Below are 26,156 nucleotides of genomic sequence, written 5' to 3'. Positions count from 1 at the left end.
TCGCACGGGGGTGGCCTTTGTTGCTGCCCTGGGGAGACCTTCTTTGGGAGCCCTGCCTAGAGGTGGGGTCGCCCTGTAGACCATATGGCTCTCCCACTGTTCCTGGCGAATCTCAAAGACGAAAATAGAAGTATCTAGCACATTTGTTTTGTACTGCAGGCGGACTCTTCAAAAGACTTAAGTGTCTCAGTGGCATCTATTTCTTGAAGTTAATTTCATCAAGCTACTGGATTTTCTTTCTCGCTGAGACTGCAGATCAGCAGTTGTGGTTTGATAACCCGATTGTGAGGGTGGATTTGCCTCCTCCCTTGTCCCGCAGTTTTAGTGTCTTGGCATTCCTGAGCTGGGTCTGCTTCGTCTCATGCTGAGATCACGGCTCAGTAATGAAGCCTTTATTATATTCACTCGTCAACAGATAACATTCTTTGAAGAATTCTGAGTTTTTAATTACCCCGCTTAAGCCTTTGGACACATTGGTTCTGGGGGCATTTTTGCATCGCTAAATTCCAGAGTTGACTGCAAACCTTAAAAGACTAGAAAATGCTAGGAGCAACTTGTGAAGTCACAGACCTGGGAAATGTACCCCCCCTCCCCTTTCCTGCCCCTCCCCGGATCCTGTTTTTCATGCCTTTCGGTCCGTGGTGGTGGTGGTGGTGGTGTAAGTGTGCTTTTATAGGACACACCGGCACACACTGTTTCCCAGGTCTGTTTTTGCATTCGTTTGGGCAGAAATGTACCCAACATCTGGTTCCAGTAGGTGGAGAAAGATGCTTCAATCCTAGAAGCACCGCTCACCTACCTTTTTAGGGTATTGCAGGTTTAGCCCGAGGGCTGGAGGGCTTCCAGAAAAGTATGACTAAGGGAGAAATGGGCTACTCCCAGTGCTGACAGGGTGGAGCGTTGCGGCCTGGACAGGAAAATTCCCAGGAGGGAAACCGCCTTGTCTGTAATGCAGACACGCTGGGTCATAGATTTGCTTTCACAGAATAAGTGAAACGGAACAAGGTCTTCTGAAGTCTCACTCCAAAAGGCCCAGTTTTTGCAGGTGTGTCTTTCGGGCTCAACTTGTATCCAGTATTATTATTTCAAACAATTTGCACCCCAGGCAATGTCTGCTCAAAACCAAACGGCTGCCTGAAAAGGAGAGACATTCTGTCGCCAGATCATTCTGCCAACCACCTGTCTCAGTGCAGAAAGTGAGCAGCATCTTTGCCTGAAGACCCTGCCATCCTGATCTTCCCTCCCCCACTGTTGCTTCTCCTTTGCCCGTTAGCAGCTGGCGATGCACTCCTGACACTCTGAGAGCCAGTGTGCTGTAGTGTGTGGTATGTATTGTGTTTGTGTTGTGTGTGGCTTTGGAGCGACACAGTCCTGGGTTCAAATGTTGTCTCCACTGGCCACTCACTTCTCTGCAGCTCAGTTCACGTTGGATGGGACTCTGTCCTTCTTACAGTGGCTGGGATGAAATAATCGAGGCCACATCCTTGCCCGTTGTAGCGCAGCATCCTGCACACAGGTGTCTGGTGAACATTTGCTTTCCTTCTTAACACAGTAAATGCTCACATCCCGAGTTGCAGAAAAATGAGTAATTTGTCTACTTCTGAGCAAGTAAGGAGACACTTTCCGACACGCATGTGGCTGAACTCCATTCTTCTTTGGGCATCTTCTGGCCCAGTTTTAGTGTTTTCTCTCAAGCGGGCCCTTTTCAGTATTATATGTCATAGGCAGGATGCTGAGCAAGAGCCAGGCTCACAGCTACTGGGAGTGAAAGGAGTAGCGAGGCCAGAAGCAGGGTGGGAGTGGTGTCCTCTAAGGGTGTGATGTTTTCTTTAAAAAAAAAAAAGGGCAGTGATAGGGTTGTGGGCACTTTTGGCCTTTGGAGATTCAGAATGTGGTTTTGCCATATACGGAGCACAATGCCTGCCACATAGGCTTTCAATAAAGACTGTTAAATAAGTGAATAAATAACTTGTGAAAATATGGTTAATGCTCTTGCATTAGCACAGACATCTAATTGCATCTGTTTTCTTGATTATATCATTGTTGCACTTAAATATGCTTTCGCTGTCCTGCAGTGGTGCAGGGAATCTGTCTGCATAGGGCACCGCCGGGAGAACACACCTTTGCTTTTTCAGAATGGGGAAGAAAAACCTTTGGTTTTTTCCCCCTCATTATTAGGGTAATACGGGCCAACTGCAAAACATTCAATTAGTGAAGAAACAAAAAGAAGTCACCCCAAATTCTGCCATCCCGAGATAACCACTATTAAACATTTTGCAGACAGCATTTCCGGCATCTGTGGGACTTAGATGCACATCCAGGCTCAGTTCTGCTCAGCAATGTTGAAAAGTGCCAGCTGTGTGCCAGGGACTTGGGGCTCACACCACTTAGATGTGATTTTGCAAGCTTGTGTGTTGGGGACCTCGGTCCAGCGGGCTGCCTGCACTTTTCATGGCTGTGTAGTATCCCAGCACTTGGCTCACCCTGGTGCGCTTAGCCAGTCTCCTCTCAGTGGAAGTTCAGGTTTCTTGTTATTTTAAGTAAACTGTGTCTAATCACACAACATGACAACCTGAGCCACCTGCAGCTTCTTGCCAAGCCCTCCATTAGTGCTGTGACTCAGGAAAGAACGCTCGTTTTTCCTTCAGTTGCTGGGCTCAGCTGTTCCCAGGTGTGAGTGGCCCTGGAGAGCAGGTAGTTGACTTGTCAGAGGCATGGGAGGGGGCCCTGTCCCCGCGGAGGGGGACTGCCCCAGCTCCTCCCAGTGGCCCTTTCCAGAAAGGGCGGCTGTAGGCAGTGGTGGGGTAGGGCATGGGAGAGGGTCCCACGTGATGGAAGGGGAGGGGCCCACAAAGCCCGCTGGGCCAGCTTTGCATCGGACCGAGCATGATGGGAACAAAACTCCTGCTTTTCCCAAGGTGGGTGTTGGCTGGTTGACAGGGTGGCGCTAACCATAAGCGATGCAGTCTCAGTGATGACCTAACCCACCTGCGGGGAGGTGGGAACCAGGTGGGAAACACTTGGTGTTAGGGTCCAGCTGACTGGGCCAGGGCCCCGGGAGGGAGATGGGTACTCCGGGCAGATGGACCCCCCGTGAGCCAAGGAGAGTGACTCCTGTCGCTGTTAGGAGTTCTCAGTTCTGCTCAGAGTGACCTGCGCGTTCCAGTGGCAGCCAGTGATCTGTTCCACCCCCTCCCTCCTGCTCGTGAGCGCACTTGAGTGAGTTCTCAAAACGAGTCCAGCATCTGAGCCTGAATCCGGCCCCGAGGGCCTGCCAAGAGGGCAGGGTTCTCACATCTCTGCGGCTTCATCATCGTCCTTTGCCACCGTGCATCTGTCAGGGCTTCTGCTTTTGTTTTTAATAAAACCCTGTGCCTGGTGGTTGGTGCACTGACTCCTCAAGGGTCTCATCAGCCTCTAGCGGACACCTTGACCTCCTCTCCCCAGAAAGGCAGCGGCCGTGGCCAGGTTGCGCCTGGAGGGGAAGGAGCCCCCCCCATTCCTGCCTGCCAAGTGTGAGATAAGAGGGCCTCCTTCCTAGAGCGAGATGCTGCAGCTGGGCCTGGGGAAAAGCACGCGGGTCAAGGTCAGCCCTGCGTCTTCCCTTACCCTGAGTGAAGACCAAGTGCCATGTGAGTGCAAACACAAGGGCCCATTGCACCTGTCCCAAGGGCTGTCACTCCTCGTTGCCACCTGCACCCCAGAGCCCGGCTTGGAACTTCTCATTCAGCTCAGAGTCGCCCAGGGACTGGCGGGCCTTGGGGCAGGTGCCAGGTGTGTCCTAGGAATGGGGTCAACGTGGGATCTCCTGGGCACGCAGGATGGAGCCATGGAAGGCCTTGGGCTGCGGCATGCTCCAACCCAGGCCAGGCCCCAGTTCTGTGAGTTTAGCTCCAGGTTATGTTTGCTTTCAACACATCCACTATCATTTAGATACAAAGCATAACATGGCTGAAACCATTCAGTGGAATTTGGAATTCTTGCCAGGAAAATGAAATAAATCAAAACAGTCATAAATAATTTTTCTTTACATTGTGAGTAAATTCCCTCTGTTGGTTGCATTTTGTGAATTATATCTAGGGGTTAATTTCTTGCTGTTTAAAATCGCCCAAGAACTCCCGGAAACCCTGTCTTTATCGGGTGTGCTCTCTGTGCCATGTGCTGTGCTCGGGGCTGGCGTACAGGGAGCGGTCCTGCCCTCGTGGAACTGACGTTGTACGTGGGAACGGTTCCCGGGACCTGATTCTGGCCAAGGCTGCGGGTCAGAGTGGGGAGCTGGAGGTGCTGGCCTGGCCAGGCTCAGGTCGCTTGGCACATCTGAGTGCCCCGCGCCTGTGGTCCTGACCCGCCACGCACAGGAGCAGGGTTCTGACTCTGAAGGTTGAGTCTGGGGCGTGAGCTTCTTTGCTTCCTTCCCTTGGGTCTGGGTAATAGGAAAATCGGTTATTGGCTCTGTCACCTGAGGTGAAGAGCTGGGTTTGGGAGTCAAGCTGAGGCATGTGCTTATATAAAGAATGAGTTCTAGATCTTTCCCCATTGGGCCAGAGGGCTGGGACTTGGAGGGAGGCCAACTAGAGTTGTGGGTTTGGAAGGGAATGGTGCGAGATCCCCCAGATGAAGCCAGTGGTGGGGGATGGGGAGGGTCCGCATTCTCTAGCACAAAGTGCGGGCCACAGAGCAGCGCGGGGACCTGGGACCAGTCGGGAGGTGGCTGGTGAGTTGGACGGAAGCGCTCTGAGGACTGAGTCGGGGTTGCGTAGGAGGAAGAGGATTCCCACAGGGTTCACAGCGGCGGCCCACACTGCAGAGCAGTTGGATTTGGAGAGTTTGGGGGCGGGTGGGGCAAGGGCAAGTAATGCACAGGGGCAGGAGAAGGGAAGGGGCTCTGGTCTGTGGAGGCCCCAAAGCCAAGGGCAGTGCTAGGCCTATCGGATGTGGTCATCTGAGTTGGGCCTTGACATCCTAACTGTACAGAGAGAGCTTGCCCGGGGCCCTCAGCTGGATTCCAGACCTGGTTCTGCCAACTTCAGCGTTGGTGCCCACCCCAGGCTGCTGCCCGTGAGGACTGGAGCGAGTGCCAAGTCTGCCTGGAGAGGTGGCACCCCTGGACTGGTCTCCCCGCAGACTGGGCGGCGAGCAGAGGATACAGAGCAAAGGGAACCACAAAAGCGTCGGCTGCATCCTCCCTGTTTTCAGCCGCGGGGACGGTGCTGGGAGGTGAGGAAGATGGAAGCAGGTCTGAAGACCAAGGACCCAGTGCCTAGTGTTTATTTCTAACACTTTGGTGACAGAGTTAAACATGACTAACTTAACTCCAAAATAATCTCACTATCCCAGGAATGACCCGAGCTTGAATGCTTTCCTTCCAAATTCATTAGTTAGTGCTGTGCACAAGTCCGCCGGTCTCATAAAAAAAGTAACTGCTGGGTGTGGGCTGTGCTGATGTAGCAGGTAGGCCGTGACTCAGGCGTGGGGATAGAAAGAATTTGTCTTAAATTTGAAAGGACACAATAAAGTCTCTCGATTTAAAAGAAAGAGTCATAGAGCTTATGTGAGGAGACTCACATATTTTGATATCTGGGGTTTTGTTTTTTTTTTGCAAGGCTACTTTTCAAGCAGTCAAATAATTAAATATTTTTGGACATAGACTAAGATGACCAAATGAGCCATGACATTAACCACACGAAAAATGAAGACAAACTTGGGGTTAGAGAGGCCGCCTTCAAAAAGGTTGGCCTCTGCAGACCGTTGACCTCTAGCAAGAAAATGCCTGTATTTTCTTGGGGCTGCTGCTGCTCCAGAAGTTAATTGGGAATAATGTCTGTTGGGCCGGATCTCTCTCCAGAACATTCACATTTTGCCGCATCTGTAGAGAGACAAGCTGAGTTTTATCTCTGGGTCTTTTTGCTAAGTGTTCCCGCTCTGTTAACAGAGCTATAATTAACTCACAGGACGCCGGGCAGCCAGATTCGGCCAGGCGCCAAGAAATCAGCCCCAATTACTATATTCACATTGTCAGTAATGCCCACTTCACAGCTTCCGCTAATTTGAAATGGCAAGTTCCAACTTTCCATAGTAAAATTACCATTTTTGTAGTCTTCTATTACATGGTGATATTTGTCCATTATTTTGGCTGGGTAAACTTGGTATTATAATGACAATTAGTTGTGGGGCATTTTCTGAAATGATCTGCAGTCACATCTCTTAAATGCAAAACACACATCCACTCTGATTGCGAGAGTGGTGCCTTCCCTCTGTGCCCTGGATTTACCTTAGGGATCAGATTCTCATAGAAGAACTAGGTGCCTTGGGGTTAGATGGTATAATAAAGGTGAGCATTTAAGATTAGGAGCAGCCTCTGAATGTCGCCCACTCCATAGATTTCCGGTGTTAGAGTTGTCTCATCTCCATGTGGGAGCAGAGGAGTGTCCCCACCCCTCTGTCTCCTTGTGGTCCCTCGGGACTGGTCCTCTGGTTGCTTTGCCAACCTACTTGTCCCTGCTGCACTGCCCTCGTACAGCCACCGAGGGTCTGGTCTGTGCCACAGACGGGCAGTCACAGTGTGTCTCCTCTGACCTCCAGTCTGCACGGTGGTGCTAGTGGTTGGTTTTACTGCTGGCACACAGTGAGGTCCCCGTTTTCCAGAGAGGCTTGTCCCTGGGGGATCAGGCCTGCTGGCCTGGTTGGCTTGTACACTTCGCTCTTTTTAGGAGAGAAACTTGAAGACGCGTAACCTAGGCTAGTGTGCCACTCCAGGTGCATTGCAGGGTGGCCGGAGGACCCCAGAGCAGGCGTTTAGAAACTTTCACAGCCTCTGGATGTTACAGTGACTTCCAGGTGACATGTTTATTGTATTTTATAAAAATACTAGTCTACAGCAGATTGGAAAGTTTAGAAATCTGTGGCTTGTCATTCTCTACTGATTGTTTTAGAGGCGTTGTTCGTTATTCAGCCCCCTAATCCCTGATTGGATTGCATCATAATCATTGATTTTGTGTATCTTGTTTTATTTATTTGTTTTGAAGGGTGGGGAGGTAATTAGGTTGATTTTATTTTGGAGAAGACTACTTTCTTTCTTTTTCTGCTGAGCACTGTCACTGAGGGCGAGGGCCTTCTGAAAGGCGAAGGCAGGGTCCCAAGGGGCAGACAGGGGAGAGACCCCTGACCCTCAGGGGCTGGCGACTGAAACGTGGGCCTGCCCAGAGGTGCTGGTGTCTCCCACATGTGTCCACCAGGACCTGACAGTTCAATACAGGCTTCTCTCTTGAGCCCCAGAACTTTCCTTTCACATGCTGGCTGGGCTTCCGGATCCTGCCTGCCTGCTTCTACAATTCCTAGACCCCAGTGGGGAGGATGGGGAGCGGCAGCCCAGAGCTAGTCAGGCACCAGTTCCTGATGTGCTACGGTCCAGCTCTCACACCTACCGCCGCCACCTCCTGCCCGTTGCCCTAGTGCTGGGGTCGGCAAACCCCACCTGGCCCCCCACCTGTGTCTGCGTGCCCCACGAGCTAAGAATGGTGTTTACATTTTTTAATGATTAAAAGAAAACAAAAGAAGAATATTTTCTGATACATGAAAATTATGAAATTCAAATTTCAGTGTCCATAAAGTTTTTTTTTTAATTGTGGTAAGATACACCTGACATAAAATTTACCATGTTAACCATTTTTGAGTGCTTTGTCCTGGGGTGCTAAGAACAGTCACATGGTTGTGCAAACATCACCATCATCCATCATCCCATACAGAAAGTCTGTAAATAAATTTTTTTGGAACACAGCCACACTTGCTTGTTGCCTGTTGTCTCTGCCTGCTTTTGTGCCACCAGGGCAGAGCTGAGTAGTTGCAACAGACGGCATGGCCTGCAGAGCCAGCAGCGTTTACTGCCTGGCCCTTCCCAGAAAAAGTCTGCTGACCCCTGTCCCAGTGCATATTCTTGTCATAGCCTATGTAGTTTCCATAGCAACCATCTAACTGGTCTCCCCATCTCCACTTTCATTCCTTTCCAGTCTGCCCTCAGGGTGATTTTCTCAAGAGACAAGTCTACCAATGAATCTCTTCGGTTAAACTCCTTTAGTGACATCTCAGACTAAGGTGTTGCTGGGAACGCCAGTCCCAGAAAAAATAAAATAAAGGCTCTGAAAAGTCCTGCAGAAAAAAGAAACCTGCCCAGCCATTGACTAATCCAGCACCATCCAAGATGAACGGGTGGCAAAATTGTTATTAATTTTTTCTAATCACCCAGGAACGTCTTATAGCAGGGGTTGGCAAACTTGCATTGAAAAAGGCCAGATGGTGAAATACTCCAGGCTTTGTGGGCAGACCTGTCTCTCTGCAGCTACTCAGCCCTGCAGTAAAGTCGCCACAGATAATACACAAAGGAGGGACACGGTCCGGTAATATCTTATGTAGAAAGTGAAACAGGCCCTGGACCTGATTTGGGTGTTGAGCCCTGCTCTTACAAAACAGTGGTCCTCAGTGCGGTCCCAGGCCGGCAACTTCACATCACCTGGGTCCACTCCCAGCTCTGATGAGGTGGGAACTCTGGGGGCGGCCCCACAGTCTGCGTCTTAACCCGCCGTAGCCACCAGTGAAGATGTGAGAACCCCCCTGCTACAGATGCACAGAACACACTTGAGGAACATCCCAGGAACAAAGCCAGCATTAGCAGAGACGGAAGGCCCTTCAAGAGCTGGTTTCTGGCCAGTCTCCCTCCCTCACTTAGCAGATTCTGTACTCAGGGTGAACTGCCTGTAGGTTCTGGAACATTCCATCCTTTCCCCAACCCATGCATTTGCAGAGGAATCCTGTCTGGAGCATCTTCCTTCACCTGCCGCCTGCCTCGTCCCTAACTTCTGGTCAGTCGTGACTCAGCTCAGGTGTTCCCCGTCTTGGAGGCATGTTGGGAGCCTCCCAGCCCTGCTGCTGCCCCCACCTGCAGGGTCTTCCTCGTCAGCATTTCCATAGCTGCCAGTGTGTCCCCAAGCAGGGTGCTTTTCATGTGTGTCATACTGCAGTTAATGACCTGGATGTGGACTCCTCAGATGGGGGCGCCATTTTACTCATCTCTGTATCCCTAGCGCATGACGGGCACCCCAGAATGTTTGTTGAGCAGCTCAATGAAGGAGCGAAGGAGCCTTGTGCTTGAGGTATGACTCGCGGTTCCTGGCAGAGGCGCGTGGTCCCTGGGTGCAAGGACCAAGGAAGTCAGGCCCACACCTGGGGGTTCCCGGCTCTCTGTGGTTCTGGAGGCACTCACGGTGGGAGGCTCCAGGTCATTTCCTCTTCTCTCTGCCTCTGACTCACTGATTGATTGATGTTTGGAAATTGTGACTCATCTCGTTAGAGAAGAAAAAGGAAATTTTACTCTGCTCTTTCTCCCTCCCTGGCAAATAAGCAATAAATAAAAGCAACTGACATTCTACTTGGTGCAATGAGGAGCATTTAAATGCCTTTCTGGTTTTCATAATTGGTAGCTTCTTGCAGAAAAGTGCTTATTAGAAGAAAAAAAACTTTGTTGTGTATCTGTTTTCGGCCTTCTTGTCTATAAAATCATAAAGTGAGCCGGTGTGGGAATTGGGCTTCTCACCCGCCTAAAGATCTCTGAGGCAGGCAGTTCACGTTTCAGCAGTGGAGAGTCAAGCTACTTCTCTTTTAGTAAGAAATGTGAGGTATACCCTCTCCGCCTTCAGACTTTCAAAGTGAGTCCACCGGGGTGGTGAGTAATGATGTCTGAAGCTGGTTTATTAAAGGTGAAAGAATAAGATGTTCTAGGTTGACATCATGTACCAAATATATACAAGGGCCTGGATCAGCTGGACTCGAGGCCTGGGGCTCAGGCCGGTGCCAGAACACAGCTGAATCTGAGGATGCCTGTTTTGTCTCATGACACTGACGGTTGAAGTGGATATGCGGCCAGCCTGGCCTTTTAAGAGTCTTCTCCTGGGAAGAGGGGGAAAAAAAGGCGTGCGTTCACTTATCACTGTAACGTTGGAATTAGAGGCTGGCGTCTCTCGCTGGCCTTTTCTTCTCTTCGTGTTCAGTAAGTCCTGAATGTGTTAGGCTCTTGCTTCTGGAGACCTTACCAGGGAAGTCAACCACATTTCACAACATAACTCTGAGGAGAAGGGCTCAACAAAATGTAGTTGTAATTATTTTATTACCACCGTCCTTATTATTTGCCCAGCATATTGCCTAGCCTCTGTCCTGTCTGATTTGTGCAAAACAGCCTTGCGATGCAGGTACTGTGCTCTCCCCATAGAGAGAGGACCGTGTGGCTTAGAGGGACAAGGACTTCCGGAATCAGTCACTTCCGGCCGGACAGCTTCCGCAGGTGAAGCCAGGACACACACCTGGGTCCTTCCGTGGCGCCCTCGCTGGGCAGTCCCCAGCTCCCCGGCACTCGGGTTTCCCTGGTGCTAATGCCTGGAGTCTCACCAAGTCAGAGATGGAGCACAGATAAGTATTTTAGCTGGGAGCTGCTTAAATGAAGGTTCCAGGAAGGGAGAGGACGACATGGGGTCCACTCTGTCCCTTCTCCCTGGCGGGTCTCCGGCTTCCAGCTGTGCTGTCACCGTAAAGCTGTGAAGGAAGAGGAACCTCTCACTTGTCAATCATAAAGCTGGCAAACGCTTGCTGCTTGCCTTCCCTGTGCTGAGCCCTTGGCATTTCTTCTCTTACTTAATCTTGACAACTTCCTATGCGATGGGCTAGCATCCTGCCTATTTCACAGGCAGGGAAACTGAGGAGCTCACCTAAGCCCCTGACCTGGTGAGCCACAGGGCCGGACTTCTTCTGCCGGGTCAGTCTGCTCCCCTGCCCGGCGTGCTTAACCCCTGCTCCGCCCTCCCCAGCAGCCTGTCCTAGGTTTGGCCCTTCCTGGGCCAGCTCAGAAATCCAAGGCTACAGCCATCTGCTGGCCTAGTCACCAGGCCCCTCTGGCCACGGGGCTGAGAGCTGTGTTGGCCTGGGAAGAGGCCCAGGAGCCGTTCCCACTAAGGGAAGTCACATGAGGGAACAGCAGAGGGTGGGGGCCAAGGCCTGGACCTGGGATTTGTCCTAGCTGCCCACGGGGATAGCTTATCCTCTACCCTAAAGCCACCAGGTGCTTGCCAAGCCTCGTCTCTAAAGTCAAAAAGGAAAGTGAGCAGCTTGGGCGAAGGGAGAATTCGCACGGTCGTCTGCCCGCCCGGAGCAGAGGGGTACAGACATGAGAGCTGCGGAGCCTCGGTCACACCGGGCCCTCCACCGTGCCAGGCTTAGGTCATTTCCATTTCTGTGTTGGGAATGGCCTTTCACAGATACTGGTTATATTTATCACCAGCTTAACTTATCAGCATATGACACCAGATATGCAAACTTGCAACCTGAGTCATGAAAGAAGAGAGAGTTCATGACTTGATGGTAAAGCAGATCACAGTTAAAAAATCAAATGGCTTATGGAATCAGCTTTACCCTCAGAAATCTTTGTGCAGTGATCTAATAGGAGTGCTGTTCAGACCTTTCTGAAAACAGTTACCTTAAGCATATTTATACTCCATTGACCCAACAATCCTGTATTTAAGAATTCATCCTCAGGGGGAAAAAACTAGAAATGTGCTCAAAGCTTTATGAGCAGGAATGCTCACTATAGAGTTATTTATAATACTAAAAAAGGAGCACAGCCTGACGTCCAGTATAGAAGAACTGTTTATCTATGTTAAATTCATTCATTGAAATGATTATGTAACGGATATTATTTTCCAAAACTATTTAATAACGTGGAAAATGATCATGATATAAACTAAGGTAAGAACTACAGATGCTATAGCAGTTTAACGAAAGAGAAATATACAAAAATATAAACAACATAAATACATTCATCTGCAGCAAAACACGTGCAAATGCCCGTTTGGTAGACAGAAGGCTTGGTGCACGTAAGTACGTAGGAAAAAGACTAGAAGATAACTCAAAGCCTTAGGAGGGATTATTTCTGGGTGGTGTGAGATTGTTTGATTTTCTTTTTTAAAAAATGTTATCATGCCTTTATTTTCTGTAGTGAGAATGCTATTACTCTTTAATTTGAAAACAGTAACTAAGAAAACGTTCAACTTTGCAAGAGAGAAAAGAATTTTTTTTGAAAGGCTCTGGTATTTAGTAACTCATTCACCAGGCGTTTTTAAGTGGGAAACAGAGTTAAGACTGGAATCCCAGTGTGCTGTTGACTTCCTGTGGTCTCTGGGAGTGGTCCCTTAGATTCAGCCTCTAAATCTCAGTGTCCCCATCTGTAAAATGGGAGAGTCCTAGTACCCGTCTCCTAGAATTGCTGGGATGATGAAGTGAGACGAGGTACGGAGCCCCTGGCGAGAACATGTGTCTGGAACAATCTGCCGTTACCGCCTGTGCTGCTGTCGTTGTGGTTGACGTCCCAGCCGTGTGCCAGACTCTGTGTGCTCAGCGATGTGTGTGACAGTGGGTAAAAATCATCCCACTGCCAGGGCCGTAGCACCTGCCAGTGGGATGGGCGCACAGGGTGCGCAGGGCACAGAAATGTGATGCTCAAGTCTAGGGGGCTGGTAAGTAAGGGCGTTGCCAGTGAGCCCTGGGAAGGGGGGCTCCCGGGGATGGAAACAGAGTGTCATGGGAACCAGGCTGGAACCAAGGGGGTGAAGTTCGCCCCTTCAGAGTCAGCTCAGGGCCGGCTGAGACCACAGTCAGCGTTGGGGGCATGGAGATGATAAACTTGATTATGTGGGAGGGTGACCAAAGAGGAGACTGTGGTGACACTGAGGCTTTAACTGGAGCATCTTTCCAAGAGAGAGTTCTTTTTATATCATAAGGAGATGATACCTTTATTTTAAGGAGCAGCAGACTCTTTTCCAGAGTGTTCACCGCACCTGAGCTGTGTGTGTGTGTGTGTGTGTGTGTGTGTGTGTAAGTCACAGGAGAGGGAGTGTGGCTGTGACAGGGGTGTTCACCTGGCATCACCATTTCTGACTCGCCCCCTTTCTTTGGCCCTTCTTTCTTTAACCCAACCACCACGCAGGGCTGTCTGATAGTCCTTTCCGCCCTGCCCAAAGGAGAATCTCACTGTGTTCTCCCAAGCGCTCTGCTTCTCCGGCTGGCGGGGGGCACTCAGGCCCCGCATCGGGCACAGAGGAGGCCGGCGCACCCTGCCCCTCGGGCACTGCCCGGAGGCCCCTTCTGCCCCTTACAGCAGTGTGCAGACTATGGAAGCCCAAGTAAGAGCTCTAATTATTTCTGTTGCAACTGACTATATTGAGGGTGGAGTGCATGGCCTTTAATTTCTTTGTGTGCGTGTATTTTTTTTTCCCCTCACAAGACATATATTCTTTTCTTTCCTGTTTGTTCCTGCTTGATTTGGGGAGGCTGCTGTTTTCGTTGCCTAATTAATGGGGAGACGTTCCGCTGAGGATTCCATAGTGTACGGATTCTCTGTTTGAACATGGTACAACCTGTGGACCCTTTAAAACATAGTTACATACTTGAGCCTTTATAGGGCAATAACTCGATTAATTTTGCAATGCTTTTAGAATACCATTGTTCTTTTTAAAGAATAGGTCTGATGTTTTCATAAGACTTGAATGCCATCAAGACTCCTTAAATTGGCACAGTTGCTTTATAATAGCATAGTCCCTTAAAATGAATTTTAGCCAGCGTCGTTCGGCTGCCGGGTTGTTTCGGCCTCGGCTGGATGCTGCTTCCGCCCTCGGCCGCAGTTACTAACCGTGTTTGCCCTCACGTTCTTCTCAGTTGCATCGCGAACCATCTTTTTAGCTTCCAGCGAAGTTCACTGTGTTTGTCTCGCCCATTCCAGGTTTCACTAATGAGATTCATTTTGTAAGGGAGAACTGGAAATTAATTGGATGATTAATTGCAAGATTCTTAATGCTTATCAAGGAAAGCTGTAGAAGTCGTGGCTTCAGATAGAATTCGGAATGAGCCCTTAATAGTTTTTTTTTTTTTTTTGAATTTGTTATTTCTAAGAGCTTGGTCAGGTAAAGAGATTTCAGTGAGACTGAAGATTTTTTTTTCTGTGCATTCGCCACCACTGAATTCCATTGTAAGGCAGTGTGTTGTAACCGAGCAGAGCGTTTGGAGTCCGAAGCTCTCTCCTTCCCTCCCCAGGCCCATCAAAGGCCCCTTGTTTGCCAGTCACTGTGCTCCGTGATGGAACGTGTGCTCAACGAAGGCCTTTCCACGTCATGGGGACTGGGCTCTGGGAATGGCTGGGTGTGGGGTGAGGGAGAGGGAGCTCGGTGACGGGATGTTGTGTGGGGGACCATTAATGAGAATCCAAAAGGGATTAGTTTGGGGGTAGGGTGAAGAATGAGATTGGAATTCAGAGAGTTTGAAATACTGGTGGGCTACTAGCTAGAGATCTGTAGACAGAGATCCATAGAGATGTACTGAAAGAGAAGCTCGTGAGATTTTTCCAGGATGCCTCCAAGCAGGGCCGCCCCATAGAAAGGCTGGCCCTTGGGAGAGCGGCCATAGGAGCCATCGACCTGGAGACAGGTGCCACCCACCTCTGTGTCCCATGTCCCTTCTGGCAGTGTGATCATGGGAAAACCGTTTAACTTCTCATCTTTGGTTTTCTCTATCTGTAAAGTAGAGAGGAAAAAAATTCCCATACAAAGCTGCTGTGGGGATCGGATGAGCTAAATGCATACGAGAATGCTTTGTCAACTCTAACTAATGATAAATATTCATTATTATTGTTACTATCACTCTTACGTTAAAATGTAATCTGCCCAAGCCATTTGGGAAGCGCGGCACGCCAGCCCCAGATGGAGACTCGCGGTGCTTGTATTATTATGTTTGTTCAGTTGTTTGTTCTTTCAGTCATAATATTGATTAGTATTAGAGCTAAAGCAGTACATTTTAACAAGCAACCAGGAGCGGCCATTCTCTGAAGTGTTATACAACCATTAAAAATTACATTTCTAGACAGAGTGTAGTGTCTGGGCCAGCTTCAACAAAGCAGGCAGCTTAGAAAGTTCTCAGAGGGTATTTTAAATTGTGAAAGAATGTGTCAAAAAAAAAACCTGAAAGGAACTATGGCAAAATAGTGAGTGAGTACCATAGCGGGTGGGACTTGGATTAACTTTTCTTCATTATTACACTTTTCTATGCTTTAAGCATATGTTACTGTGGCCTTGCATTACTTCTGAAGTCAGAAAACAAAAATTCACGAACAATAGCAACAGCACCTCCCCCCACCCCCTAAATACAGGTGAGGATTAGACGTCTGAAGAACTAGAAGGACAAACGCATTGATCTCATCTTTTTAATATTTTTGTTTCATCTTGCCTTAAACACTGTTTTCATCTGTGAAAATGGGAAAATGGGACTCTGACTGCACAGAAACTATAGCAAAATATCCCTGAGCAGAGTCTCGAATTGCTCTGCCCTTTGGGGAGCTCCTGCTTAAATTTTGTGATAATGAAATTTGATCGTGATTTCAGCTAAAGCTATTGCGTATTAATCTCACATTTCTATCTAGTGAACGTTTTCGGCAGCCTGTAGAGACCAGAGGTAACGAATTGTTATTTATCTTCTGCTTTGCCTGTGTGAGCCATGGAAGCGGTTTGCAGGCGTGCGCGAGTGGGTGTATTGATGGGCGCCCCTGGTGTGCGTAAGAGGCCGGGACGGGTGTGCTGCACGTCCTCTTCTGGGAGCAGTGGGTTTCTCCAGGGCTCATAATTCTCGACCCCGCCTCGCGTTACGAGGATTAGTCATATTACCGTGTTCATCAATCTCAGGTTTCTGATTGGCTTAAGGCACTTATTACTTAGGTGTAACTGTAATTTGTGCCTCTTTTCTGCACTTAGGGTCTCCCCGTTCAGCCCCTTCTGGGGCTCTTGCCCCTGCCTTGGCTGTGCCATCTACAGCTCGCGGTTTTTCCCAACGCCCTCTGTGCTATCACCTGCCACCCTCTCCAGAGCCATCTCCTTCTCTCACCTCGCAGGAGAACTCCCCGCGTAGCCTCCACCCCTGGCCACCAATGTTAGTGCCTGAAAGTGTGCTGTCCTCACTGCGTTTGGAGAGCCTGTCCTCCTTTTAACTGGTATCTTGCTGCTAATTGGGTGGGAGGAGGAAACCTGTTGGTTAATTGCTCATCCACCCATTCATTTATTCATCTCTTCATACTGGGCGGTGGAGGGCAGTGGGGGTGCGGTGGTGGTAATGGTGAACAAGGCAGGCACAGATCCTACCCCCTGTGGTGGACCCGGCTATACATCCCTGGGACCCAGGGATTGGCCTTAGTTCGTTCTCCTCACCTCTTCTCACTCCTCAGAGGTCACTGCCACTGTTTGTGGGGTGGAGAGCAGAGGCGGGAGGGCATTATGTGGAAGGAAGGAGAAGCAGAGAGTCAGGGATGGAGCTGCAGACCTGGTCTAGTCCTGATCCGGTCACTCACTTGTCAGCTTCACTGTCCGAAGTGGAACAGCAACCACGGTAAGGCTACCAGTCATTTATTACCCATCAGTACAGGCCAGTGTCTTAACTGGCCCTTCGCCCATGGAATTTGCTTTACCTTCTCTGCAGCCCTGTGATGTAGGGTGGCTGTTTTTGCCCCTCCGTCCCCTACAGAGAAGCTGAAGCTCGAAGACGTATCACGAAATGGTAGAGCAGGGATTTGGATCCAGGCTTGGTGCCCAAGACGAGCACTCACTCCTCTCCTTACAGTAAACAGCAGATTGGCTCGAACGATCATTTCCCAAAACGTCTTCCAAAGAGCTCACGTTGGCAAAAGGCATTCCTGGGAAAAAAGGCTAAGTGACCGGTTGACTTTTGGAAGTCCTGGGCACTGAGTGTCCAGTCCATGATGGTGTTAATCCTTCTCTCGGTGCTGTCCATCCATTCAACACATACTCCCCAGACGCCCGGGGGGCAGTGCAGAGTCGTGGTTAAAGGACTTGAAGTCAGGATTCCGCCCTGCCACTTACTGGGCGACCTTGGGCGAGCACTTAACCCCTCTGTGTCTCAGCCGCCTCAGCTGTGAATCACCTACCCCACCGGGGGTTATGAGAATTAGATGAGTTACTACAAATAAAGGACTCAGGGCAGCAGCCGGCACACGGTGAGTGCCTGGTGCGCACTGGCGGTTATTACTACCGTCACTGTCGTTGCTGGTGTTGGCTCAGGGCATAGAATGGTGCGAAACACCCCGATTCGAAGAGGTCAAAGGAGAGAATGCCGGCTTTGTTTTATGCAGAGTTGCACGTTCTCTTTTGCCGTCATATTTGAACCACAGAAACACCCACCTGCATCCTAGAAACCACAGCCCCATGGGGCACACTTTGGAAATACTGGCTCGAGTGCCTGTGATGGCTTTGCCCAGATTCAGGATCCAGCAAGCAAACCTCACTGCCTCCAGACTGTCTCCAGTCGGGGGAATGGCATCATGTCAGAGTCAGAAGGGCCATCGCAGTCCACCAGCCCACGCTGTCAAGGTGTGGGCCTCACGTGGAGCACAGTTGTGTTTAGACCAGAGCAGAAGAGGAGATCCCTTTCCGACACCCTAGTGATGAAATAGAAAGGCTTGTGGAGCAGGAGAGGGGGCCTTTCCCTTTGTGTGTGTGTGTATGGTTTAATGGTATCTGGGTATACGTGTTTGTGTGTACGTAAGGTTTGATGGTGTGTTTGTGGTTTAATGGTATTTGGGTGTGAGTGGAGATGTGTGAATAAGGTTCAGCGGTGATGGTGGATTTTGGCAGAGCCCTCCCCACCTTTGACCATCACACCTTTTGTTCTGTATTAAGCCCAACTCTTAGAGAGCCCCTGACTACGACAAACCTGCTTCCAGCCAAATAGAAAAGTCACTGGCACGCTTTGCCTCTGCGCATCTTGGGAGACGGCAGGTCTGTGTATCTTCCTCAGACAGCAGCATGTGGTTAGGGTCGCTTTCCTGATGCAGCCCTGTGGATCACACCAGAAGAGCGGCGACATCCACCAAACCCCCACGGTGGCCGGAAATAATCCGCTCGTGTTCCAAGTTCAGGGAAATGGGCATCAGTGTCACGTCCACGGTGATTACACGGCGGGCCCTGGTGAGCTCTCAGTTATCGGTGGCATCCACAAAGAATACAGCTTTCGTGCATCACAGATGTGACCTATCTAAACAGATCTGTTGGGACATAATAAAAATGAGATATTTAATCCTGTTGGAGGCTGTCTTTGAGTTTTGAAGTTTTAGCGGTCTCAAATCCCTGGGAAGAGGATGCCTCTGTGTTCTTTACACAGTGAAGATACAAGGTAATTCTTCTAGTTTTTAATGTGTTCACAAAATTGGAATCACCCTTTTCAAAAGTGTCTTTCTCCAGCCAGCCACAAATGGGGCCCTGTCCTTGACCTTCACTGTGCCAGTTCAGAGCGGAGGCGGGTGGGGCGGGGGCGGGTTTCATCGGCACTGAGGAGGGCGTTTGCTGCCGTCGTCGGGAAGTGGAGCCAGCCCGCCTGGGTTGCACCCGGCTCTGGCACCTTTACTGCACTGTGACTTGAGGACGCTGTGCCTTGGTGTCCTCAACTGAAAATGGGGGTGACGGGGACGTTGTCGTGAGCTTTTAATGAGTCGTGCAAGTAAGCGTCAGAACAGAGTGCGGCCCGGAGGAAGGGCACGTAAGCATAGGTTACTGACGTGACATCCACGTGACTCCCGGGGGCCAGAGCGAGCTGAGGAGGTGCACCGCCGGTCACTGAGGTCGGGGGAGGAGCCAGGAGCCTGGGAAGCACCCCTGTGTCTCTCTTGTGGACACTGTGGCTGTCCATGCCGGACACCAGCGCTCTGGGTCCCAGGTGGGTCCCCGCTCTCAGCACTCACGGTGATGGGCAGGGGCAGCCTGAGAACAGACAGGTGGGTTTTAAAAATATGACATGGTACCATAGCAGTGTTATGCCAGTAAAAGGTCATGAGGGGCAGAACGGTATTAAAATCCCCAAATGAGAGGTTGAGTTCTGTCGGAGGATCTGAGAAAGCGATGCTTGAGTTAGACCCTTCAGGCTGGGCAGCCTCGGTGGGCGGTGTTCCGCTCCGGTCTCGGGGTGTCAAGGGGCCTTGTCTGGAGATGCTGACCAGGAAGCAGGTTGTCTCCCCCGACGCTCACCTTCTGTGGTTTGGGGCTGTCCTGCCCTCGTTCCCCATGTATCGGGGCTGGTAGCATTTACAGCGGGGAACATTCTAGAGAAAGGGGAGTAGCCTACAGGAAACGGTGAGCCGTCCTTATTGCTGGATTACTGGGCACGGGGGAAGACGTGAATTAACGTGTGTTTTATTATCAAAAAGCTCTCTATTGCTTGTGGAACAAGAGACGAAGGAGAGAGAGGAGGCAGGCGGGGGTGAGCCCGTGTGCAGGGTTGTCAAGGGGAGGGAGGGCTTTTTGCTGGATGATTGTGCCAGTGATGGAGGCCCGCCCTTCCCCTCCCCTGCTGAGTGCCAGGGCCCCTGCCCCGGGGGGCACTTGCTGTCAGGCAGTTTGCTGCCCTTGGGGAAGGGAAGCTGGCGGGGGAGTGATGAGAGGAGGGGACCACCTGGGTCTGGGTTCATACAGCTGCTTCTCCCCAGGAGCTGTCCTCACAGTCGTCATCCTGACCCAGATCTGTGAGGGTCTCAGCTTTGCTCAGACGTGCCTTTTCATGCCCCATGTGTCCTGAGCATCCCCGGTGACCAGAGACTGCTCGGTGACAAAGACTTTGTGCTCAGTGATCAGGACCTGGTTTCTCTCTCACATGTGGTGGTGATATGATCCAGTCTGTGCTGTGGAAAGGCCATTCTGGGGGAGGTGGCGATGAGCAGTGAGGGGCTTGCCTGACCTCACCCCACTGGTACTGACTCCCCAGTCCCGCCCAGACCTTTCCTCTGGGGCCCCTCAGTGCTGCCATGTGCCCTGGCCCGATGTTCCCAAGTCCCCTCTGAGACACAGTTGAGAAGGGAGGGCACAGGTGGCCTTGTGGCTGCTCCCATCACCCGTGTCTCTGCTGGCTCATTATCTGCCTGTCATTGCCATCTACCCGTTTTATCCGCAGTCCTGCGGGGCTCCCCTCATATCACCAGTGTGATTCTCTGGCTGAGATCCTCCAGAATAGTGCCTAAGGTGTCCTGGATGGATGAGCAAGGGGCCTTTTCACAAGGACATGCCATGGACCATTTCCTGAGCATTTACTTGGTACTGGCCTCGTGCCAGAACGTCCCCACTGTGCGTGAGAGACTTGGTAAGTCCATCCCAGCACCGACACCCAGTCCCATGACTTGGGTCCCAGCTGTCTTTGAAAGGGCCTGTTTAGAATCTTTTTCCGTTTAACACATTTTCGACTTAGCTAAGTGTCTTTTTCAAACACTAATAAAGCCTTAACAGCTTCTGAAACACCGCACTAGACCCGAGAGCGGCTGACAATTTGGATTCCATCTCCAGTGGGAAAGATTCAAAACTGCAGGTTTTAGGAGCTTTTTAAAAGCTTCTTGTTTGTGTAATGTGCACTGCACACAAATTCTTTTGCAAATAATGGTCTGCAACTGCTTTAAAGAAATAAACTCCACTTGCTAAGCTGGGGCACGTATCTGTCAATGGTAAAACCACAAACACACATTCTATTAGCTGAATTGTTTAATTAAACCACATCCTTGAAACAATTCTCACCACATGAAGGGACGACACGTGTACCACACTTTCTGAAAAGATATGTAAAGGGTCCCCAGAAACAAATAACCAGAATTTATCCTAGACAAGTCATTTCCTCTCTCCAGACTTGTTTTCTCAACTGTAAAATGAGGTAGCAGGCCTGGGGAACAGCCACAAAATCCTTGGGATAATGCAGTTTGAAGATTCTCTGTTGCCTGGAATAACTGTAATGCTGTAGATGTTTTATCCATTTTCACCCTCTATCTGCACATGCGGGTTAAATGGTAGGAGAGTCCCGTATCAAATGCAGAGTCAAAATATGAGAATCAAGAGGCCAAGGCTATGGTCCAGGTGGTTCTCCTGGTCAACCCCATTCAGGCTTACCCTTGCTTTTTTTAATTCACTTTTTTGTGGAGGGGAGGGGAGGGGAGGTAATTAGGTTTATTGATTTATTTTTCTTAATGGAGGTACTGGGGATTGAACCCAGGACCTCATGCGTGCTAGGCACGTCTATACCTCCCCCTCCTCTTGCTTTTCATGTGGCTCAGAACTCTGGGCATGCGGGTGGTGAGGGCCCAGGGGGAGTCTGTTGAATCCTTCAGCCCTTTCTGGGATGTCCCTGCTGCCCGAATGGGAGGCAGAGCTGGGGAGGGGAGATCCAAGGCTGGCCCAGTGCCGCAGTCCATCTGCTGTGCGGCCCTGGGCCTCCTTATGTGTCCTCCCGCCCGGCCCTCTTCCTCGTCAGTAAAGAGAGCTTGCCAGGCCACCTCATGGGCCAGTAGCACGAACTCATGGAGGTGAAGCCTGGGGTGTTCCAGCAAGCACGCAGCCGCTGATGACTCCAGTCACCCTAAGACCACCTGGACTGACTTAAGTGCATAGCACCCAGATCTCCCCAAGCCCCAAAGAGAGAAAGCTTGAGATGCGATAGGGAAGGGCCAAATCTGTTACAAACAAAAGTGATCAAGTCATACTTTTTTGAAATGTCACTTCCTTTTTGAGCAAAACTCGAATCCTCATAGTAAAGCAAAATTCTGGTGTTAAGTTGGTCCTGAAGTTTCAGCTTTTCCAACATGCAGGTTTGGAGAATCCTGCGCTTGCAGTGGTTGAAAGGAACTTAAGATGTACCAGTTCTTTCAAAATTGTGAAGCAGAGACAAAAATAGTTTGAAGCTGAATTTTTAAGCCTCTTTTGGCCAGATCAAAGAAACCCAAACTTCTAAAAATACCAAATTAGCTTTTTAAGCATAGTTTCTATCTTTAGTTGAAAAATGTGTGTGCTGTGTGCTCCCGGGGCCTCCTTAAATGTATCCATTGATATTAGCATTTACCTTGAAAAATGAGGCATTTGGCCTACGCTAATAATTAAGTCGCTTTCTCTGTCCTTGACTTTCCCCTCCCCGTGTCAGGATTCAACCATGTAGACTGAAGCCTCCTCCCTTTTCCTTTCTGAGTTCAGCCCTGTCTTCTTGAAGAAGCTGATCATGGTCCAGGTTATATTCCCGAAAACCAAGATGAACAGACATAGGATGACACTTCCAGCGTGCGTGTCCAAAGTTCAAGTGGCTCTTCCTCCTTAGGGCAGCGTCTGAGATGCTTGAGTGTGGGTCGCAGGTGTGTTCTGTGATGCTCCCTGGAGCAGATCGGCCTTTCTAATTGCCGTGCTCGTTAAATTTTAAATCAGTTTTCACTTTCCTAACAAGTGTTGACGAACTGCCACAGAAAATGGCCCAGAGTCCTGTGGAGTGAGGGGGCCGGGTGGCCTGGGGTAGGAGACGTGGCACAGACCATTCAGAGGGGGTAGTTAGCCTTGACTTCCAGTGCTTCCGTTACAGGTGTGTTCGAGACAGAGCTTCTTGCCATGCCGTGGACCGTGGGGAGCACAGGGTGGGGTGCAGCTCTCCCCGTGTGGGTGTTGAGGGAAACACCGTCCTAGATACGGGCTTCCGTAGGCAGCCCAGACCCGCGCCCCCTGCCCCCCGCCCCCGCACCAGGCATGGTACAGAGGGGCTGGCACTGGGCCACACTCCCAGGATTGCAGAGCCTAATCTCCAGGAGTGGGTCTCCCCAGGCCTACCCTCGGAGGGGAGAGATGCCCAGGGCTGACCCGGGACTTTGGGTGGGACATCTCTGCCTGTTTCATGTTGTTAAGAGGAGAGGGGACAAAGAAACAGTACAGTGGAAAGAAGGGGCAGTGGCTTTTATTAAACACCTAATTTCTGTGCCAGGCACCCAGCTGAGCACGTCCACTCACATCAGCTAATTAAATCCTCACAATCCCCCTGGAAAGATGCTTTCCCCATTTTGCATCTAGGAGACTGAGGTTCATAATGGTTCCTGGCTGGCCCAGGGTGGGGCTGCCAGGAGGTGGTGGAGCTGACACCGAGTCCAGGTGAATCTGACCCTAAAACCACGCTCTTGCCACTATGCCATCTCTGCCCCGTGGGTTGGTTGTGTTCTGCCTGCTGCCAAAAGGATTTCAGATGGCTTGCAAAGGGGCAGCAAACAAGGCAATGAGGCTGGGAGCTGGTGGGAAGGAAAAGAAATAAAGGGAGGGAAAAAAGGGTGATTAGACCCTGAGTGGGGTGACCTTCCAAAATTATGTTCCCCAGACCCCGTACACTTCACAGTGACAAGACACAGACTTGATTGTGAGCTTCCCAGCACCCAGTGTGAAGAGGGCAACCAGATGAGTCTCATGACTCACACACAAACAAAACTAAAAACAAAGCTTTCCTTTAGGAAATGCACAGATCTCCTGGTGTTGTAAAAATTGCTCCCCAGGATCCTCATGAAGAGTATTTTAAGCTCAGTTTTATTGCTTAGAAGTTTCTGGCAAGCACACGCCATTGGCATTATCTTCTAGATGAACAGAGGTAGCATTACATCTGTCTGAAAGAGGAAAGAAAGAAAATTACAGGCCCATTTTTGGAGTGGACATCTATTTCTCAAGGTAGAGGTACTTCTGTCTGATTTATGAGGTGTGGGTGATGCTTTGATTTTAGATAGAGGGCAAATGTGGCATGTGAAATACTGACCCTCAGTAGCAGAGAAGAACCCCCACCCCGCTTAAATCTGCTTGGTTCTGAGTGGGGGCCTGGGGAGCTTATGGAGTCCACACCACTGACAGCCTGGGAGCGGCAGGGGCCCAGGGAGGCTCCGACCCGTGGGCACAGCTGCTCTCTGACTCTCCCTTGACTTTTGCTTGCCAGTAGTCTGTTCTGCTGCGTTCACATCATAGAACGTGCCCTCAGCGCATCCTTTGTAATCACAGGATTGGTTTCAGCCACCAAGAGGGAGAGACGTTCCTTACTCCTCACAGCCCTTAGTCCTGTTTCCAAAACTCCTGGGAAGGACCCTGGCCTAGTGCAGGGCCCACGCCTCCTCTCGACCAGGGTGCTGGCCCCAGTGACCCAGGACGCCTCCCAGGGACACTCCATCTAGCTGTCGGTGGGTGGCAGGAGGGACCCAGGAGCCCACTGCATGGTGCCCAGCAGGCACCGTTCCTCCTCCACAGTCAGAGATGTGGCCTCATGCCTGCAAGGAGTCACGCCTGTCACCACTGACCCCGACAGGGTTCCAATCAGTGACCTGCAGGTGAAAACCTCCCGATCCAATTACTGACCCATCCAGCCAGCTCCTGCTTTCCTTTATTTGATTCTAAAAAATGACACTTGCGCTGTAGAGGTTTGCTTCCCGGGCGGCTGAAATCAGTGCTTCCACATTCTGGTACTTTTCAGGAGGGAAGAATGAATTTGTCCTCGTCCAGGCACTTACTTCCAGCAGAATGCAGAGCCTGGGCACCTTTGGGTTTTCCTTGTAGTCTGAACTCACCTCCCAGCCCTTCCCACTCCACACACAAGGCCCCTCCCTGGGTGACGTGGGCCCCTCCCAGTGGCTCTGTGACCTCAGCAGGCGCAACTCATCTCACACTCATGTGGCAGCCCCTCAGAGGCACGTGTGTTTTGTGAGAGGCTATCTCAACCCTCCTCATCAAGCCAACGCCAGGATGCCTCCCGCTCATGGGAGAGCTGGAGACTGGAGGGAACAAGTTTGCTTTGACCACTTGAATTAAGTTGGATGTACCTCTAGAAAGATGCACACTCCCTTATGTATACATCCAGTCAACTTTCCCAAACTGAACTCACCCACGTTCCAACACCCAGATCAGCAACATTCCCAGCACCCCCAGAAGTCCCCCTCAGGAACCCCAGCATTGGAAAAAAAAGTTTTAAAGAGGGAAAGAAAAACAACATTTATCAATTAGCCTTTATGGGACAGGCTCTGTGCAGACCTCCCCCCCACCCCCACCCCAAATCCTCATTTGAAAGATTAGGACTCGGACCCTAGGATGAGTGACCCAAGCCACAGCTACAGAACCAAGTCTCCTAAAGTCCCAGCCTGGTGCGCTCTCATCTAAACCATGCTCTTGAGTTTCCTTCTCTCACTATCTTTTATAGATTGTTAGGAAGTGAGATACCACATTAAAATTTCCAAAACTTCTTATGAAATCCAAAGTGTTGTGTAATGATTAAGATAGAAACTGGGAAACGAGAGCTTTTAATCCCAGCTTACAGGAAATTCTAACTAGTAGGAAATCTAATTCAGGCAGTCCTGGGAAACATCACACACTCCGAGATGAAAGTCAGCTAAATTGGGATCTAATTCTATAATCTAAATATAGATGGAGATATATTACAGGTTGGCCTTTTCAGCTTAGGAGAGGATCATTCACTCTAAAGAGTGCCTTTTGTGTCAGAGAGAAGAGCGGCTGGCCGTGGTGACAGCTCAGAAAGGCAAGGAGGGCCTTTTACTTTTTGATTCCTTAGTCTTTATTTTCTTAAAGTATGTATTTGTGCATTACATGTGTAATAAATGAATTTAAAGGGCCAGAGGCAGGACAGCTTAGCAGAGTGTTTGCGGTGCAGACAGGAGGCATGTGAGTGGCGTTTGCCATGACGGTGACTGTGGAGGGTGAAGGTGGTCAGATGCTGTCACCCATCTGTGGAACAGAGACCCCCTAGAATTGACATGCAATGGCTCTTTTATTTTTAAAATGTTTTATTACAAAATTAAGATGCTCATGAAAATTAAACCACTACAGATTGCAAAACAAAAAAAAAACCCAAAGCCCCCCCCCTCCACATTTCAGAGATCACCAGTGTTAGGTGCACGGTATACAATTATTATTTTTTTTTAGAAATATAGTCAGTTTACAATGTTCTGTCAATTTCTGGTGCACAACAACTGTTTCAGTCATACAAATACATACATATATTCCCTTTCATATTCTTTTTCATTACAAGTTACTACAAGATACTGAATATAGTTCCCTGTGCTCTACAGTAGGAACTTGTTGTTTATTGATTTTATATATGATACTATCTGCAAATCTTGAACTCCCAATTTATCCCTTCCCACCCCTTTCCCCGCGATAACCATGAATTTGTTTTCTGTGTCTCTGTAGAGTCATTTGTTTTGATTATTGTTTTTTTCCCCATGAGACTCTAAGGGCAGGCATCTCTGTCTTGTCCATGGG

The 26,156-nt window shown here is 50.0% G+C and overlaps 1 protein-coding gene and 1 long non-coding RNA gene across 12 annotated transcripts in view; one reads left to right on the top strand and one right to left on the bottom strand.

The window, feature by feature from the left end:
* The window catches only part of CUX1 (cut like homeobox 1), a 352,302-nt gene that overhangs the window by 107,135 nt on the left and 219,011 nt on the right, over positions 1–26,156 (top strand). The window lies entirely within an intron of this gene.
* LOC140686973 (uncharacterized) lies at positions 23,406–24,441 on the bottom strand. The gene is made up of 2 exons (XR_012060983.1): positions 24,243–24,441; positions 23,406–23,509 (listed from the first exon to the last, which is right to left on the bottom strand). It is a non-coding gene; the product is annotated as an uncharacterized lncRNA (long non-coding RNA).

This window comes from Vicugna pacos, chromosome 18 (genome assembly GCF_048564905.1).
Source record: "Vicugna pacos chromosome 18, VicPac4, whole genome shotgun sequence".
In the NCBI taxonomy this organism is placed as follows: domain Eukaryota; kingdom Metazoa; phylum Chordata; class Mammalia; order Artiodactyla; family Camelidae; genus Vicugna; species Vicugna pacos.
The sequence above is the reverse complement of the archived record's forward strand: the minus strand, read 5'-3'. Positions and strand labels throughout refer to the sequence as shown.